We start from the raw sequence: 19,941 nt of genomic DNA, 5'->3' as shown, positions 1-19,941 counted from the left end.
GGAAACGTGGTGATGGCCTCGACCTTGGTTGGCAGTGGCACGGCCCCGTTCTTGGTGATGTGGTGGCCCAAAAAATCAACGTCCGTCATGCCGAAGTGGCATTTGGCCGGGTTGACGATGAGGCCGTGCTCGCTGAGGCACCCGAACAGTGTTCGGAGGTGGAGGAGGTGCTCGGCCCGGGACGTGCTGGCGATGAGGATGTCGTCCAGGTAAACGAAGAGGAACGGCAGGTCACGCAGCACGCCGTCCATCAAGCGCTGGAACACCTGAGCCGCGTTCTTGAGACCAAACGGCATCCGTAGGAATTCGAATAAGCCGAACAGCGGGATGACTGCCGTTTTAGGGACGTCGGCCGGCCTGACAGGTACCTGGTGATATCCCCGTATGAGGTCGATTTTTGAAAAAATGACCCGTCCCGCCAGACGGGCGGAGAAGTCTTGGATGTGCGGGATCGGATACCTGTCGGGGGTGGTAGCGTCGTTAAGACGGCGGTAGTCGCCACATGGGCGCCAGCCGCCCCCTGGCTTTGGACGATGTGTAGTGGCGAAGCCCACGCGCTATCGGAGCGCCGCACGATGCCGAGGTGTTCTAAAGCGTCGAACTCGGCTTTCGCCACGGCGAGCTTAGCTGGGTCGAGGCGGCGGGCTCTGGCGTAGACCGGCGGGCCCGTGGTTGGTATGTGGTGCTCGATCCCATGTCGTACTGCGACGGCCGAAAACGTCGGCCGCGTGAGGGCCGGGAACTCCGTGAGCAGGCGAGCAAACTCGTTCGCCGCCGGGAGGGCGCATGCCAGCTCAGTCGGAGCGGAGCTGAGCTGCTCAATGTGCATACCAGGGAGCTGAAGGTTTCGGCGTTGATTAGGCGACGCCGTTGGACGTCCACCAGCAGTCCGTGTGCGCAGAGGAAGTCGGCGCCTAGCAGAGCCATGGGCACGTTTGCGGTTACAAACGTCCAAGTAAAGCGTTGGCCGCCGAAGCAGAGGGTGACGTTGCGCGGGCCGAAGGTGCGGATGGCCGATCCGTTGGCCGCAACCAAGGAGGGGCCGCAAACCGCGGACTGCCTGTCCTGGTCAGAGGCGGGTATGACGCTCAGTTGGGCGCCGGTGTCGCACAGGAAGCGCCGTCCGGACGCTTTGTCCGTGATGAACAGTAATTTGCCCGTGTGGCCGGCGCTCATGGCTGGTAATGAACGCCGGCCCGGCCGTTTCCCGGCCTGCCGAAGGTGCACGGGGGTCGACATGTCCGGGCCTTCTGTCCAAACCTGGCATGATAGTAACACCACGCTTGGTCAGGTGGAGGCCCCGGTCGTCGTGCTGGAGGTGGTCGGCTCGGCGTAGCGGTCGCTGTTTGCGTCGGCAGTTCGGTCGTCGACCGTGCCGGGTGCTCGGGCGCCATGGGTGTTGCGTCGGACGGCGGTGGGCCCCAGGTCGCTGCTGCAATGTGTTGGCCTGCCGCGGAGATCTTGTCGGCTTCCCTGGCGAGGGCACGGGGATCCGTGATCGTCGTGCTTGCCAGGGCGAGGCGTACCGGGCTAGGCAGCTGACGGAGGAACAGCTCCCGGAACAGGAATGCTGGAGAGTGCTCGCCGAGCAGCGAAAGCATGTAGTCTATTCGTTCGGACGGGCGTGTGTCGCCGAGCTCGGGCAGGTCGAGCAGGCGCCGTGCGCGTTCCACCGATGGGAGGGCGAAAGCGTCGAGGAGGAGCTTTTTAATCACGCCGTATTTGTCAGTGGCTGGCGGGCTCTCGAGGAGGCTCAGGGCGCGGGCTGCGGTGGCTGAACCGAGCGCTGCTACCACATGGTGGAAGCGGGTGTCGTCGGCCGTGATGCCTCGCAGGGCGAACAGGGAGTCCGCCTGTGCGAACCAAACCGCCGCGTGAGCCTCCCAGAAGGTAGGCAGTTTGAGGGCAACTGCTGTGTCCATGTCGGTAGGTCACCAATGAAGGAGCCGTGCTCCCACGTCGATCGGAAGAATGGACGCGACAAAAAGCTGGAATTCGTCCGAGTTGCTTTATTCAAACAAAACAGCTCAGGTACTCTCAAAAGCCCGTTTATCGGGCAGCAATATATATACACACATTATCCCGGAGCGTTTGCCCGGGAACGGCGAGAGGGGGCGTGGCCGGGCGTCCTGGCCACGGCCTGGCAAGTCGAGGGCGGGCATGCCTGGGCATCCCAGACGCGGCCTGGCAAGTCGAGAGCGGGCGTGGCCGGGCATGCCCGGGCGTCCCGGCCGAGGCCTGGCAAGTTGAGCGCGGGCCTGCCCGGGCGTCCTGGACGAGCCCGGCATGGTGATCGCTCCGCGTCCTTGGTAGGTGCAAGGCGATTGTGAAAACCTAGTGGTAGCCGCTACAATGTCGTAATTCGACAAGTACAATGCTTGATTTGACCAGTATAAATTTTTTTCTCTGCAATTCTTTGCCCGATGGACATGAAAATTGTACCACAGGAGCACCTCCTCCTGTAGAACTTTTTAATGATAATTATGATGTCATAGATCACCTGGTACAGGCGCCATCTTGGAAAAAAAACGAAAAACGTTGCACCTCTAAATCTCCAAAACAACTCGATGGAAAATATTTAAACGTGGTTCATTGTAAAGAACTCTGCATGGGGAATATGTGTTGTTAACGATGACGTCATTGGTGCCGTAATTATGACGTCATAATTCGACAGGAACAATGCTTAGTCTGATCAGTTTGAAATTTATTGAGCGTGATCTACGCAACAATTATATTAGAGATTATATATATTATGATGTAATCGCTCACGTGGTCTGGCAGCCATATTGGACCAAAGAAAAAAAACGTCCAAAAACAGAAGAAGTTGACTGCGGTGTAAGTATTCTATGAATACTGCCTACTTGGGTTTGTGGGCCAAGGAGGCAAAAGGGATGTAAGCCTGGAGCAATTCAGTGCTGCTCTCTCCCTGATGGGACTGTCGAGTGGGTGGAGCGGTGATTCCCAAAGAGAGAAATAGTTACCAAAGTGCAAGGGGTTGGCAGGGGCAGGACATCGGGGAAAGACAAAGACAAATCTTGTGATGGAAAGAAAATAAAACAAAATTTTCAATAAAGGGACACAGACCCCTTACACGCAGAGCCCTGTGTCTTTGCAGCTGCACCAAACAGCCAGAATGTGCACTGTGAATAATACAGTGGGCACCTCCTCTAATGAGAAAGAAGGTCATCTCACAGGGAGACACGGATCTGCACCGAGGTGAGAGGCTGACAAGGTAATACCTGTTTCGGTAAAATAAAATATAAAGCTCCAGAAAATAATCTGTTAATCATCCACCATTGTTGAGTGTATTCTATGCATGATCAGATGGGGATGAATGACAAGACAGGGGAGCAAGATTTATGGCCTAGCTGAAGAAACCAAAATTGGCCATCAGAACAGATATGGTTTAAATTTCAAAGAGTAGTAACAACAATCCATAGATACCTGACGAAGATTAGTACCAACAATCCATAGATACCTGACAAAGATTAGAACCAACTATCCATAGATACCTGACAAAGAGTAGTACCAACAATCCATAGATACCTGACAAAGATTAGAACCAACTATCCATAGATACCTGACAAAGAGTAGTACCAACAATCCATAGATACCTGACAAAGATTAGTACCAACAATCCATAGATACCTGACAAAGATTAGTACCAACAATCCAAAGATACCTGACAAAGATTAGTACCAACAATCCATAGATACAGACAAAGAGTAGTACCAACAATCCATAGATACCTGACAAAGAGTAGTACCAACAACCCAAAGATACCTGACAAAGATTAGTACCAACAATGCATCGATACCTGACAAAGATTAGTACTAACAATCCATAGATACCTGACAAAGATTAGTACCAACAATCCATAGATACCTGACAAAGATTAGTACCAACAATCCATAGATACCTGACAAAGAGTAGTACCAACAATCCATAGCTACCTGACAAAGATTAGTACCAACAATCCATAGATACCTGACAAAGATTAGTACCAACAATCCAAAGATACCTGACAAAGAGTAGTACCAACAATCCATAGATACCTGACAAAGATTAGTACCAACAATCCATAGATACCTGACAAAGAGTAGTACCAACAATCCAAAGATACCTCACAAAGATTAGTACCAACAATCCAAAGATACCTGACAAAGATTAGTACCAACAATCCAAAGATACTTGACAAAGATTAGTACCAATAATCCATAATACCTGACAAAGAGTAGTACCAACAATCCATAGATACCTGACAAAGAGTAGTACCAACAATCCAAAGATACCTGACAAAGAGTAGTACCAACAATCCAAAGATACCTGACAAAGAGTAGTACCAACAATTCATAGATACCTGACAAAGAGTAGTACCAACAATCTATAGATACCTGACAAAGATTAGTACCAACAATCCATAGATACCTGACAAAGAGTAGTACCAACAATCCATAGATACCTGACAAAGATTAGTACCAACAATCCATAGATACCTGACAAAGATTAGTACCAACAATCCATAGATACCTGACAAAGATTAGTACCAACAATCCATAGATACCTGACAAAGATTAGTACCAACAATCCAAAGATACCTGCCAAAGAGTAGTACCAACAATCCAAAGATTCCTGACAAAGAGTAGTACCAACAATCCATAGATACCTGACAAAGAGTAGTACCAACAATCCAAAGATTCCTGACAAAGAGTAGTACCAACAATCCATAGATACCTGACAAAGAGTAGTACCAACAATCCAAAGATTCCTGACAAAGAGTAGTACCAACAATCCAAAGATACCTGACAAAGAGTAGTACCAACAATTCATAGATACCTGACAAAGAGTAGTACCAACAATCCAAAGATTCCTGACAAAGAGTAGTACCAACAATCCATAGATACCTGCCAAAGAGTAGTACCAACAATCCAAAGATTCCTGACAAAGAGTAGTACCAACAATCCATAGATACCTGACAAAGAGTAGTACCAACAATCCAAAGATTCCTGACAAAGAGTAGTACCAACAATCCAAAGATACCTGACAAAGAGTAGTACCAACAATTCATAGATACCTGACAAAGAGTTGCACCAACAATTCATGGATACCTGACAAAGAGTAGTACCAACAATTCATAGATACCTGACAAAGAGTAGAATAAAGGAAATAGCAGTTAGGGCCAGAAAACAAGCGACAGGATATGTGAGGACGATGGGACATGAGGGCTCGTTGAAGGATGAAGGGGGGTGGTAGCTCAGGTCATGACGTAACACTGAGAGAGCCCAGCAGTGGATAAGTGTGATGGAGGGATGGGGCACAGACCCACCCTGGTGAGTACCAAAATCACCCTCCCTTGGAAGGAGATCAATACTGCGTGCTTTGCAGCAGCACCACCCAGTTTCGTCTGAATTTGTCCATAATTTTTTAGATATCCTGCCCACAAACAAACAGACAAACAAGGGTGAAAACATTTTCTCCTTCCACCTTAGGTGGTGGAGTTAATAATAGCAAGGAAGGAAAAATAAACTACGAGCAAGTCAACAATGAGGGAAAACAAAACCATGTTTGAAAATAACCGAAAATATTATACTACAAAATAGGGAAACAAAAGCAAAATGTATCAAGTACCCCTAAAAAGATTCACATCCGAGTCCTGAATCCAATTGATGCAAGGTGCTCATGTGTGATCATGATGCAATCCATCTCTCCATGCCTCCATGCCTGGTTGCAAGCTGATACGGTGCAATTGTTTGCATGTGAACACGTGCATTACTGTGGTGATGACCAGCATCCAGGGTAGAGCATGGGTTGGACTGGTTTTCCATTGGCATGTTTAGTTCAAGTGGAAGCAGCGATGTTTCGGCGTCTCATTTTATCTCGGCATCAGGTAGAGAGGAAAAGCTCATCTGCAACCTGGAGTGAACTTGTACATAAGTCCCTGATACGCAGTCGAAGATCATCTTGTAGCCTCTGACTATATAGATGCTACTCGTTCTCGTCTCCATTTTGTTCTGTAAACATGTCCACCTAGGCCTCAGCCTCAGCCGCTTCAATTCCCTGACATTAGGCATTTAAATTGGTTTCCAACTTGCGTTCCTATGTGCAACCACATTTCAAAGTTGGCCTCCAAAGCCAGTTGCCGACTGGGCATTCTCCGTCGTACAAAGTCTTTCCTTCACACACTCGAATCCTTTCACCTCCTCGCCCTGTCAAGGTTGGAGTGCAGAAGGCAATATTCTCGGCCCAGTACTATTCCTGATCTCCGTCAATGATCTCCCCGACTCCCAGGAGAATCCTCTTTATCTATTCGCTGATGACTCCACCTTCTGCCATGATATCCCTCATCCTTCAGACTGGCCAGATGCAAATTTCCCTCTCTTCAGATCTTGACAAAATTACAAGCTGGCCTCGCATTTGGAACATGTATTTCAATCCTGACAAATCTCACACTCTCACTATCTCTCTCCAAAAAGACCGTCAAACAACCCCTTACCCCACCTTCCTATCTACTTTCTTAACAATCCTCTTGAGGAAGTGCAGTCACTCAAACTCCTGGGTCTCACTATCCACCATGATATTTCTTGGGCAAACCACATTTCAAAGTTGGCCTCCAAAGCCAGTCACCAACTGGGCGTCCTCCATTGTACAAAGTCCTTCCTTGGCACACCTGAACTCCTATCCACATACAGCACAAGGCCTTAATGATTTTCTGGAGGTGTAGTTCCTAAAATATTTCCTCTACATTGATCCTCGTCAAGAAAGTTCATTATTTACTGACAGCAGTTGGGAACATCCAGAGCTAGGCCTTTGCTAAATTGGCTCTTATAAGCATTTTCAGAATTCATAATGTTGAGCATGTCACCTTCAATCTTATCCCATGCTCCTACTTTTGGACGCTACTCTTGTCATCTTTGTATTTTTGTTAGGCCTTTTATTTTTAATTTCACTGTCCAACGACGACTCGTGCAATCCTGCGTCTGCTGAAGTTTAGCTGTAACTTCAGTGCTCGTTGCCTCCTTAAGCTGAGTAATTTCCTTTGAAGGTCTGGGTTCTGCCATAATGCAATTCTTGTGGCCCAATTGAAGATGCGATTGTGTGATGATGGCTGATACTTGGTGTTATTTTTTACAATGACAAGTTATTGTGTTAATAATCATGTCCAAGCAAGCTAAATAAATCAAATTAATTCTTACTTACAGATATTACAATCCAGGCCTACAACATGAGTAGATGGAACTAGATTAACAAGAGAATACAACGGTGTGCTTCTTCCCATCTAAAGCAACAGACAATTGGCAATGAACCCTGACCCTCGGCAGCCACATCACATCTCTTCGACACAGCTCTTAGACTTAGAGAAAAGCTATAGAAAATCGATTTCAATTACATTGAAGTACAATTACCCCTAGAGGGCGGTGCAACATCAAAAATAAAACACGATTTTGAATTCAGACCAGCTATAGTCATAAATGGCCGTCTGTGTGATGACTGTAAATGCATAACCTTGTGCAGTGCATCTTTGGTCAAGGTTCCTCGGCATTAGTAGTTGATGGCATACTGCAATTTTGCATGAAGCTGGTATAATATTGCCCTTTAATTGCTGGTTTGTGAGGCAGAGTCAAACAATTCTAGAACCCTTGGAATGTCAGAAGATTGAGGTCATGACTTACGGTAGCCAGCTGAAGGTTTTTGGGTAACTGTGGACCCCTTGCGCTTCGATTGCATGGATTCCAATTTGGCATTAGGTTCCCAGCAACCAAGAAGTCATGCTTTGTTGTCAGTTGCAAGATGTTCCAAGATGATTGATAAATTCTGAGGTTTGTGCTTACCAGTTTGCCAAGCTTATGACATGATGCCAGCCTTCTCTGTTGACCATGAGTGGTGTGGTTTTGTGGGGTCCCATCTTCCTGTAACCATTGATATGCCTAGGATTTTCTGGAAAATGGTTAAAACACTAGCTTCTGAAATTCGAAGACCTCTGAAGATTTCTGCAACCTGCAATCAATACATACAATCCTCCATGATAAGTGCCTCCTCTTGGGAAACAGTTAGTTGGCCGGCTGCATCTTACAGCCGTCCTGACATGAGGTCACCTTCAAGAGACTCGTTCCCGGCTTTAGGCTGCCAACTAATAACTCGTTCGTATAATTTTTGGACGAGCCCTCGTACATTGATTTGCTATTACATACCATCAAATTTGAAACAAATAGGTAAAGCATACCAATTTTAGTCAAATGTATTTAGTCAGAGCTGTATGGTAGGGGTGCTGTTGCATAGTGTACCAACCAGTGTTCTCTTGTTATCGGGATTAGTAGATTTGACAGCAGGCATAAATCAATATTGTAAATGTATGAAATAGTCCAAGTTGTAAGGAAGCCAGCGAGGTCACATAAATCAATGTACGAGTACAAAGCAGGGGCCCGGAAGACGAGAGGACACAAAGCAAGGATCATTCCATATTACTATATTGTTACAAAAATTAAAATTTCTGTAATGATAATGATAAACTATTTGAATGAATAGAGATTGTGTAGCTGTAGCTATGTCACCAATATTCATTCTTCGATTGGTCGCAGTACTGACCAAATGGATGTGTTTTTCCCTTCACTCGTTTGGTCTTGGCACTTACCAATTGGGTGTTCCCATATTTCCCTTCACTCATCGATTGGTCATGGCACTGACCAATTGGGTGTGACTGTTTTTTTTTTTTGCCAGCATCGTTATTCATGTCTATTTTTATTGTGTCGACCCGAGTTAGCAAACAACGGCCCATTTCGGAGGTGCGGCAAATCACACTCTTTCCTCACCTCATGTTACCTCACCTCTCACTGCGGTGATTACAATATTGGTGATTATGCTGCGGCATCTTTATCAAACGCTTCCCCACCTCGTGTTACCTCATCTCTCACAACTGCATGATATGGAATATGATATATTGTGATCAATAAAATGTCTTTCAAACATGACGAAATTGAAAAGTGCATTTCCAAGACTGTGCCGCAGCAAATTGCCCAATGAAGGTGGGTCAACGAGCTCTAATATGGGAGCTCAAAATTTAACACTCCCATCGAGATGGCGGGACGCGAGCTATTGATAATGATAGACACATAATGATAATGAAAATATTAAATAATGATCAATGATAATGGTATATAATGATAATGATAATAGTAAATAATGATCAATAATGATGGTACATAATGATAATGATAATAATAATGGTATATAATGATGATGGTAATAATAATGATACATAATGACAATGATACATAATAATGATTTTGGAAGAAAATGATACAGTACCTTCAGAAAGTATTCACACCGCTCGACTTTTTCACATTTTGTTGTGTTACAGCCTGAATTTAAAATGGATTAAATTGAGATTTTTGTCAACGATCTACACGTAATACTCCATAATGTCAAACTGAAAACATGTTTTTAGAATTTTTTTTACAAATTTATTGAAAATTAAACACAGAAATATCTAATTCACATAATTATTCAACACACTGAGTCAATACTTTGTGGAAGCACCTTTGGCAGCGAATTCAGCTTCAAGTTTTCTTGGATATGTCTATCAGCTTCGCACGTCTGGATTTGGGATTTTTCTCACATTCTTCCTTGCAGATTTGCTCAAGTTCTGTGAAGTTTTATGGGAGCAATGGTGAACAGCAATCTTCAAGTCTTTCTACAGATTCTCAATGGGAATCAAGTTTGGGCTTTGGCTGGGCCACACAAGGACTTTCACGTTCTTGTTCTGAAGCCATTTCACTGTTGCTTTGGCTGTTTGCTTCGGGTCATTATCCTGTTCGAGCGTAAATTTTCACTGCAGTCTAAGGTCGTTTATGCTCTGAAGCAGGTTCTCCTGAAGGATTTGCCTGTATTTGGCTCCATCCATTGTTTTCTCTATTCTTACAAGTCTCCCAGCCCCTGCTACTGAAAAGCATCCTCATAGCATGATGCTACCACCACCATGCTTCACGGTAGGGATGATGTTAGACGGGTGATGAGCTGTGTTTGGTGTCCGCCAGACTTAGCGCTTTGTATTCAGGCCAAAGTATACCATTTCCATCTCATCAGACCACAGAATATTTTGCCTCATGCTCTCAGAGTATTTCACGTGCCTTTTTGCAATCTTCAGACGTGCGGTCATGTGGCTTTTTCTCAGGAGTGGCTTCCGTCTGGCCGAATTTTGAAACCTACACATAACTGACAAAACATAAGCAACATCCTTTTGAGCCATGACCTTCCCAAAATTATTTTCCCCTTCTACTTCTTTAATTTGCAGTTTAATATTTGAGAATTTGGGATTCAGAAGTTCTACATATTTACTGCAATAAGCATCTCATTCAAAATAAGTAACATGCAGCCATTCATTTTGCCAAATTGTGAAAATGCATCATAATACTGCTTATTTACCTGACTAAACTATATTGCATCATGCTTTCTGTTCCAGGATAGGATTGTAACATTTCATTATCCTGACATTAATTTTGTGCGTTTTACATTGATGTTTTTTTCAGTTCACTATGTCCACCAAGCAGCTTCCTGAATAAACATTCAAATAAATTGCTCTGCTTAACTTCCCTGTCCCAATTAAATTACTACCAATTATGCTTTCTGAACTTTTGTGCAGCTGAGATTAGAATTCAAGCATTTATGGATTCCTAAACAAATGAACAAAATATTTACAAATTTGTCTATGCCCTAATGAGGGTCAAACTGTTTCTTTGCTTTATCATAAAAATGGTATTTCTTGACATCGTTTTAGTTCTTCTTTACAATAAATAAACGTGACGTGATTTTAGGTGGAATTTTCTGGAAATTGGCATTTAAGTATCAGAATGTATTGTTATGAGCAACTGAATGGGTGGACGCAGTGGTAATGCATCGGTGTTATAGAAAATGATCGGTGTTAATGCATCGGTGGCACCTTGGTGGGGCAGGACTTATAACCACATGTGTGAGGTCACACGTCAATCAATCCTTAAACCTGTCTTTACCTGTCTATCCCCTTCCTCTTATGATTATAACCCCTAAATACATCTAAACTCCATTATCGATTCCCACCAAGCTGCTTGCGCCTGCTTCGCCTGGCACGGAATTGGTGGAGACTGTTTCATAGGGCTCTGCGGTGTAAAACTCCGCTCCATTGGCTAGGTTAAACCAAGGCCCATGGCATGAGAGGCAGAGTAAGAAAGAAGAGATAGTAAGTAAGTAAGTAAGTAAGTAGTCAGCAGATCCCGTGCCAGTATGGGCAGAAATGCTCTTTCCCCCTGTTATCTCCAGTTTTTTTTTCTGCTCTCGCTTCAGGTTTATTTATTAGGTTTTTTCTTCTGAAATGTAGAGGAATACCTACTATTTTTCCGAGTTCATTTTGAAAACCCACCTATCCTGTCCTCACCCATCCTCTGTTGTTGGTAGGTTGGCAGCAGTAGTTTTCTAAGTTGAGATTATGTTTGTGTTCTCAGGCATTTGTTCACGGTTCATACTCTCTTTCAAATATAGTTGCTTGATAAATTGTATAATATTATTGTGGGCTGTTTATTGTCCCCATTTTTATCCCATCCCCTGCACAGCAGAAGACGGGGTTTTGTAATCACTTCTGTGTGTCTGTCTGTCGGTCTGTGTATCTGGCCCGTAACGTTATTACCATTTGAGCGAATGTCATCAAATTTTCAATAAAGCCTCATTATGATAACAGGGAGGAGGCAAATTCATAATTTTGTCAAGAGGACAAAAATCAGCATCACATAAAATCGTCAATTTTCATCCTATTGACATGAAATTTAAAGAATTTGCATATTGGGTCACTGAATGGGTTTACTAATCAAAACCTAGAAGCTGATTATTATTATTTTTAGATCAAAAGGTCAAAGTTGTGTAAAATCACTAATTTTCATCCGATCGACCTGAAATTTTACTAATTTGCATATCTGGTCACTGAATTGGTTCACCAATCAAAAGGTAGGAACCGATTGGTTTTTTTTTAGATCGAAAGGTCAAAAGTCAAGGTTGCTTAAAATCATCAATTTTCATCCAATTGACCTGAACTTTCAATTTACCATTTGAGTTTTGTCATCAAATTTTCACCAAAGCTTTATTATGATAACACGGAGGAGGCAAATTAATACTTTTGTTAAGAGGTCAAAGGTCAGCATCACATAAAATCGTCAATTTTCATCCTATTGACCTGATATTTAAAGAATTTGCATATTGGGTCACTGAATTGGTTCACTAATCAAAGCATAGAAGCTGAATGTTTTGTTTTTTTTAGACCAAAGGTCAAGGTTGTGTAAAATCACTAATTTTCATCCGATCGACCTGAAATTTTAATAATTTGCATATCTGATCACTGAATTGGTTCACTAATCAAAAGGTAGGAATCGATTGTTTTTTTTTTAGATCAAAAGGTCAAAAGTCAAGGGTGCTTAAAATCGTCAATTTTCATCCTGTTGACCTGAATTTTCAATTTACCATTTGAGTTTTGTCATCAAATTTTCACCAAAGCTTTATTATAACACGGAGGAGGCAAATTAATACTTTTGTTAAGAGGTCAAAGGTCAGCGTCACATAAAATCGTCAATTTTCATCCTATTGACCTGAATTTTCAATTTACCATTTTAGTTTTGTCATCAAATTTTCAAAAAAAGTTTATTATGACAATATGGTTAAGGCAAATTAATAATTTGGTCAAAAGGTCAAAGGGCAGCGTCACATAAAATTGTCTATTTCCATTCGAATGACCTGAATTTTCAATTTACCATTTGAGTTTTGTCATCAAATTTTCAAAAAAACTTTATTATGAGAATATGGTTAAGGCAAATTAATAATTTGGTCAAAAGGTCAAAGGGCAGCGTCACATAAAATTGTCTATTTCCATTCGATTGACCTGAATTTTCAATTTACCATTTGAGTTTTGTCATCAAATTTTCAAAAAAACTTTATTATGAGAATATGGTTAAGGCAAATTAATAATTTGGTCAAAAGGTCAAAGGGCAGCGTCACATAAAATTGTCAATTTCCATTCGATTGACCTGAAATGTTAAAGAATTTTCATATTTCATCACTGAATTGGTTCACTAATCCAAACGTAGGAGTCGATTGGTTTATTTTTTAGATCAAAAGGTCAAAGGTCAAGTTTGCATAAAATCGTCAATTTTAATTTTGTATTTCTTTTAAACTGTTTTCCTTATTTTGAACATATGGAAGAAGATGAGGTCTGAATACAAACGGACGTGGATGGGCTTTGCATTTTCAGATGTTTTCTGGTTGTTATTTAAAATTGTCATGCAAATCATTAGCGTGTGGACATCTATTCCAGCCATCATGCTGTAGTTAATAAAACAGCAGGTAGCCATTGGAGAAAGCAGGATTATGTTACCTGTGCACTGCTTTGAAATTGGCCAATCATTGCCCAGACAGCCAGGGCCATGCCCCCATGTGTACGTGGCTGGTGAGTGAGAGTTCGCACCCCCACCGTCCCCACTCCCTGCACCCGACCGCATTTAGCCCCTCCGCTTATCCACAAATATTCCCCCACTGTTTTCCAGAACCCCCACCCCCTTTTTTCATTTCCTGGATCCATTGCCTGATGTTAACTCATCGCAGAATAGACGTAATGTTATCTTATTGAGAAAAGAAAATCGTCCAAATTCAAAATGATAAAATTTCTAAATTTGGAAAATTCAGGAATTTGGGGAATTTTTTTTTTTTTTTACCAAAATAAAATTTTAAATAAAAGAATGCAATTCCCGAACCTTTGACGATAACAGTCTCCATTACCCAGAGAACGGTCTCCATTTCAACAGGATGACCATTAATTGTGTTAAATATACCCATTCAGTGCACATGGACCCCTTATTAACTCTGTGCAAGACCGTTCTTCATAACCCTCGTTAATGGAGTCACGATGGAGTGGGCAGGGCTTGCATTGTGGTGTAATCTGTTCTCCATGAATCTTTCATAAGGTCTGGCCGGATCTCTGGCAGAAACATCGACTCCGGTAATGACTGGGGAGGTGGGGGGGCGTTGGTCGCCCTGCCTCGAACGGTCATCTCAACTGCAGCACATCTAATCCCGGGAGCCAACAAACATGGGAGGGGGCGTCGTTACTGGAGCACGGGTGGCCATGGCCTCCTGTCGTCGTATTACAATCTAAACGCCGAGTTGGGGCTTCGATTGCACTCGGAATCTGGGAAATAAGGAGCGCGTCGACTCGAATGATGTTAACGCCGCACAAGGCTTGTTGGGGATGTGATTTATTGATTTTGTAACGGCCCTTAATGCAATAGACTTTTCCAGTCATAGAAACGTTAAATAAATCACTCCTTCATTAGAATTTGTGTAAATATTGCATGTGCTTAAAACTCTTCAACACCATAAATCATGGCTGTGCCTTTTCTTATTCCGGCCTCACCTTCATTGTGAATTACCTCCCTTATCCCGTCCCGAAGTGTGGCATTTCTGCTCCAGCTGGAAGCCATGGATTAATTCCAATTCGTCTCATTCTGTCAAAAGGGGAAAACAAAAAAAAACTGTGGCTCTTCCCTCGGGTGTTTTAATATCTCCAGAAATCGTGCTCCTTGGCTCTCAGAAGCGTGGGAGGGAAGGCAGTTCATTTAAAGTTATCCCTAATAACGAATCAAACGCCATATATTTGCCAAGACCACGCCCCTCGTCGCATCACCACGCCCCTCCTCGCATCACCACACCCCCTTTTCTCATCCAGTGGCATGTGATCTTACCCGATAGATTGGTTGATACCCACCTGCCTAGGCTAATAATGCGGTGGCCGTCACGAAAGGAAGGCTCGGAACGTAGACGTAAGTCCAAAGCCAGACGCCTCCATTGTACGTGGAATTCAAATAAGCTTATGTAGACTCCAAGGCTTTGAAACAAACATCACCCACTAGCACCGGTAGACCATAGGTGCTGAAACTCATAGGTGTCTCATGAAATGGGAAAATTACTTGTTCACACCTGGCCAAATAAGTTCAATTAATTGATGCTTTTCCTTTATTTGGTTTTAAGAACATCCATTTAAGAGAACTTAGCCTGGTGTTGGCTTAGCGGTTAGGGTGCCAGCTTGGGATCCTAGGATCCTGTGTTTGAATCCTGGTCAATCGCTGAATTAACGCCAGGGGGATTGACTCAGCCTGTCATCCTTCCGAGGTCGGCAAATTGAGTACCAGATCAATGGTAATTCCCTGTGTGTCGCAAGAGGCAGGAAGGGCATCCGGCTATAAAACATTGCTTCAAAAAGGGGACCACGGTGCCCGACATGGCGAACCCCCGCTCTGCAGGGAAAAATGGCCTCTAAAGGTGGTACTTTTAAGAGAACTTGAAACGTGCCCTTGCGATCCCGTTAAGCCTTTCGAAAAGATAGGCGAAGGCTGTTCGAGTGGTGTGCCGTTACCAGATCTTTCTATAATGCAGAAGCTTCAATATTGATTACAGTGATGCAATGTGCAATATTTTACTCCTTTCAATGCGTCACATTTCATACAACAACAACAACAACAACAACATGCATTTTAAGGCCATGTTCCCTGCTAGAGCGGGGGTTAGCCTTGCGGTCCCCATGACAATCTTCATGGGTTTCAAATGTTTGCGTCATGTTTGCGTCACATTTCATAAACGAGGAAAAATCAAATAATCAACTCCTCTTGGCAAAGAGAAATCACGTAAACTTGATTTGGTAGAAAAAATAAAGGTTTAATATTACAGATCCTATTCCACTATAAAGTGCACTGTGTACATAAAGTTATTGAGTTACATCCTACCCTGTGGCTATCCACCAAATTAAACCGCCAGAACTACATTAGTAGATACCATGCCTTCAGAAAGTATTCACACCCCTTGACGTTTTCACATTTTGTTGTTGCAGCCTGAATTAAACATTGATTCAATTAAGATTTTTTTTGGTCACTGATCTGCACATAATACCCAATAATGTCAAAGTGGATTTTTTTTCGAATTTTCTACATAGTAATTAAACATGAAATACAGAAAACTCATTTATGTAACCTCCGCTGATCCCCGCTTGACCGGGGAAAATGGCCTTAAAATTCCTGTTGTTGTTGTCTCATTTATATAAGTAATAAACACCCTGAGTGTGTCCCCGAAAATTGATATACCATAAAGAACGTTGAATAGTTTTATTGTTATTCGAGATACTGACATGAATTTAATACAATACGTGTAATAGACTGGTAAGTTTTAGTTTGTTTAAGTTTTTATGGTATTGTTTAGATATTCTTGAATTATTAATAAACTTCTACATGTCGTACATCATTCACTATACGTAATCAATCAAATCCGGAGTTGACATTCTGAGAAAACCACTTTCCAACGCAGCCAGGAACACACCACAGGAAGGATGGCACAGCATCAACAATACCATGATTAGGTTCTTCAAGGTCCTTGGTTTGCTCGTGTAGACTTTACTTTAAAAAAAAACCCCAGAGATAAAACATGTAAAGGTGTTAATTTAGGTGAACGAGAGGGCCATTTCATTGGTCCTCCTTCAATGAATCCTACGGTCTGGCAAAGTTTGATCTTCAAGGTCTTCAAGGTCTAGGATCTTCAACCAAGGATCTTCAAGGTCCTTGGTTTGCTAGTGTAGACTTCACTTTAAAAAAAAAAAACCCAGAAATAAAATATCTAAAGATGTTAATTTGGGTGAACGAGAGGACCATTTCATTGGTCCTCGTTCGATCAATCCTACAGTCTGGAAAAGTTTGATCTTCAAGGTCTTCAAGGTCTAGGATCTTCAACCAAGGATCTTCAAGGTCCTTGGTTTGCTAGTGTAGACTTTACTTTAAAAAAAAAAACTCAGAGATAAAACATGTAAAGGTGTTAATTTTGGTGAACGAGAGGGCCATTTCATTGGTCCTCCTTCAATGAATCCTACGGTCTGGCAAAGTTTGATCTTCAAGGTCTTCAAGGTCTAGGATCTTCAACCAAGGATCTTCAAGGTCCTTGGTTTGCTAGTGTAGACTTTACTTAAAAAAAAAAACCAGAAATAAAATATCTAAAGGTGTTAATTTGGGTGAACGAGAGGGCCATTTCATTGGTCCTCCTTGGATGAATCCTACAGTCTGGCAAAGTTTAATTTAAAAACATGTTTACAATTCAAGCAAAGCCAGGTGCTGCTCCAGTCCATCCTGTTTCAGATAGCTCTTTGTAAGAAGTTGGGATTTTCTTGGAGTTGCGGAATAAGGAACTCTCGTAGCATGTTGAGGAACGAAATGCCGGTCCATAGATGTGAGAAGTGGACATGGCACACCAGACGTTTACTTTCGGCGAATCCCTTTCCTGTTCATACAATTCATGTGGATTTTTTTCTCTTCATATCCTACATTTGTGACGATAAACTTCGTCTGATATATGAAATGTAGCCTCATCACTAAAAATTCGGTTTGATACAAGTTTTAAAATATGCATCCGATTCTGTCCTTTCAATTGCCGGTGTGTGCCCCGGTTTAGAATAGGTACACCGTATCCCTGCGTGTCGTAAGAGGCGACTCAAGGGTTGGCATCAGGAAGGGCATCCGGCCATAAAAACATTGCCTCAAACAGGGAACCATGATGATTGTCATGGGGCCCGCAACCCCTGCTCTAGCAGGGAAAATGGCCTCAAAAAGGGATTTTTTTTCTATCCTTTCAATTAATTTACTAACAAACATTTACTCTTGTCTCTTGTGTTTAATAATCTTCTTCTAAAAATTTATGACCTGTTTACATTTTATAACATTTAAACCTCATTTTTTTATGAAGGATATCATGAACAGAGCTTTTCAGATTGTTTAAATCTCCAAACACAAATTATGCTCTCCCTCTCCTAATTGACTTTTTATGGCTGCTGATAAATGCTTCCATAACAGCATTCGCCCCTTCATTTAACTTTTTTGGCTTTCCAGCAGATTTCCCCTTCAGGACGGATCCTGTAGCTTCAAACTGATCCACCCATCTTCGTATCGAGAGTCTTTCAGGCGTTGATTTGTTCATTTCACAGTGAAAACGCCTTTGGGCTTGAATGATTGAACCACATTCATGTACAAATCTCACGATTTTTGCTTTCTCTTGAGGACTTGTCGTTATATCAGAAAATGGGGATTCTCCTGGAACAGAAAGAAAATAACAATCAATATTCACAACAACCTAAAACTTACAAGTCTAATGCATGTATTCATATCAAGTTTATGTCAGCATCTTTAATATAATTTTAAAAATGGGGGAAATACCCCTGGGCGACCACCTGATAGAATATATCAGTACACCACACTGACTAAAGGTATTTTAAACAGTATCACGGTATTTTAAACCAATTTCAATGGTTGCTCGAAGACAGGGCAGCACGTAGAATCATACTAACATAATAATAAGACTTTAAACAAACAAACAAAATAATACCTATTTTTGGAGGCAACTCACCTCCATAATCCTTAGACCCCAATTTTTCTAATTTTAGTCCATCATGGGTGTTGAAGGTTGTGGTCAAGTTTCATCGAAATTGTGTGTGTGTAGTTTCAGAGACGAGAGCAAAAACCTATTTTAGGGGATCAAACCCCGTTATCCCCCACCTTTTTAATGCAGTGAACAAACATTGGTACATCACGGGGGATGAAGGTTGTGGTCAAATTTCATCGGAATTGGGTGTGTCGTTTCGGAGAGGAGAGAAAAAACCTATTTTAGGATTTAGAGGGTCAAACCCTCTTAAACCCTGATTTTTATTAATGTTGTCAACAAATGTTGGTACATCACAGGTGATGAGCGGAATTATGTGGTCAAGTTTCATTGGAATTGCCTGTGTAGTTTCTGAGAATAGAGCAAACTATTTGGGGTCAAACCTGGATCCACTTTGACCCCGGTAGACCCAGACCCCCTTAGACCCCCTAGCGGCAATGACTGGTGTGAGTCTTTTTTGGTAGGTCTCTACCAGCTTTGCACAGTGAGATGGTGAAATATTTGCCCATTGGTCAGGTGAAAATTTGTCTAGTGCTGCCAAGTTTGATGACGATCATCGGCGGACTGCAATCTTCCAGTTCAACTGGATTCAAGGTTGGACTTTGACAGGGCCACTCAAGAACATTTATTTTCTTCTTATTCAGCCACTTCATTGTGGCTTTAGCTTTAGATCATTGTCTTGCTGAACAGTGAATCTCTTACCATGTTTCAGATTCAAGGCTGATTCAAGCAGGTTTTCATAAAGGATTATCCTGTACTTTGCACCATTCATTGTCCCTTCTATCCTGACAAGTTTGCCAGTCCGTGCTAATAAAAAGCATCCCCATATCATCATACTACCACCATGAGGGAACGAGGGGGGTGATGATGGCGAGGGGGGGGGGGGGTTGGGGGGGGGGGGGGAAAGAGGTGGGAGAGAGAGGGGGAAGGGAAAGAGAGAGGGGGGAAGATTAATAAGTAGAGGGGAGGGTGAGGAATGGGAGGGAGGAGCAAAGAGTGAGGAGGAGAGAGGAGTGATAGGGGGAAGAAAATCCGGCAGATGTGACGCTCAGTTTAACGTCCATCTGAGGGGCGGTACACACTGATGAACCACCCTGCCTGTCAAACACCATGATGACAGCTTGTAGCTGGGTCGGGATTCAAACCCAGGCTAGACGGCTTAGAGCGAGTGTGCTTACTTCTTGGCCATCCTGCCATGGTGTGAGAATTCCTTGCTTTGTAGCAACTCAAAATATTCTTCAATTCTCTCTTGAAGTTGTAGTTCACTCATCTTGTGGCTTTCCTATTTCTAATCCTCTAATTTATTTTGCTTTCCTTACTCCAGGGATGGCCCTATGGAGAACCGATCCACTGTGTCACCATTGAAGATTGTAGAGATTGAAGCTTGTAGAGCACTTGCCAAGTGGCTTAAGCATCCAAGCAAGCACTCCAATGAAATAGTCCACCGGTATCTTCTTCTTCTTTTTAAGT

The 19,941-nt window shown here is 42.8% G+C and overlaps 1 long non-coding RNA gene across 1 annotated transcript in view; it reads right to left on the bottom strand.

Annotated features, from left to right (window-relative positions):
• Positions 1–16,146: 16,146 nt before the first annotated feature.
• LOC137419220 (uncharacterized) overlaps positions 16,147–19,941 on the bottom strand; it is a 98,690-nt gene continuing 94,895 nt past the window's right edge. The window contains exon 3 of the long non-coding RNA XR_010982794.2: positions 16,147–18,125. This is a non-coding gene — a long non-coding RNA (uncharacterized LOC137419220). The remainder of the gene's footprint in view (positions 18,126–19,941) is intronic.

The sequence above is a fragment of the Myxine glutinosa genome, chromosome 1 (genome assembly GCF_964187855.1).
Source record: "Myxine glutinosa chromosome 1, kmMyxGlut1.1, whole genome shotgun sequence".
Taxonomy (NCBI): Eukaryota; Metazoa; Chordata; class Myxini; order Myxiniformes; family Myxinidae; genus Myxine; species Myxine glutinosa.
Note: the sequence above shows the minus strand (reverse complement) of the source record. Positions and strands in the feature narration are given on the sequence as shown.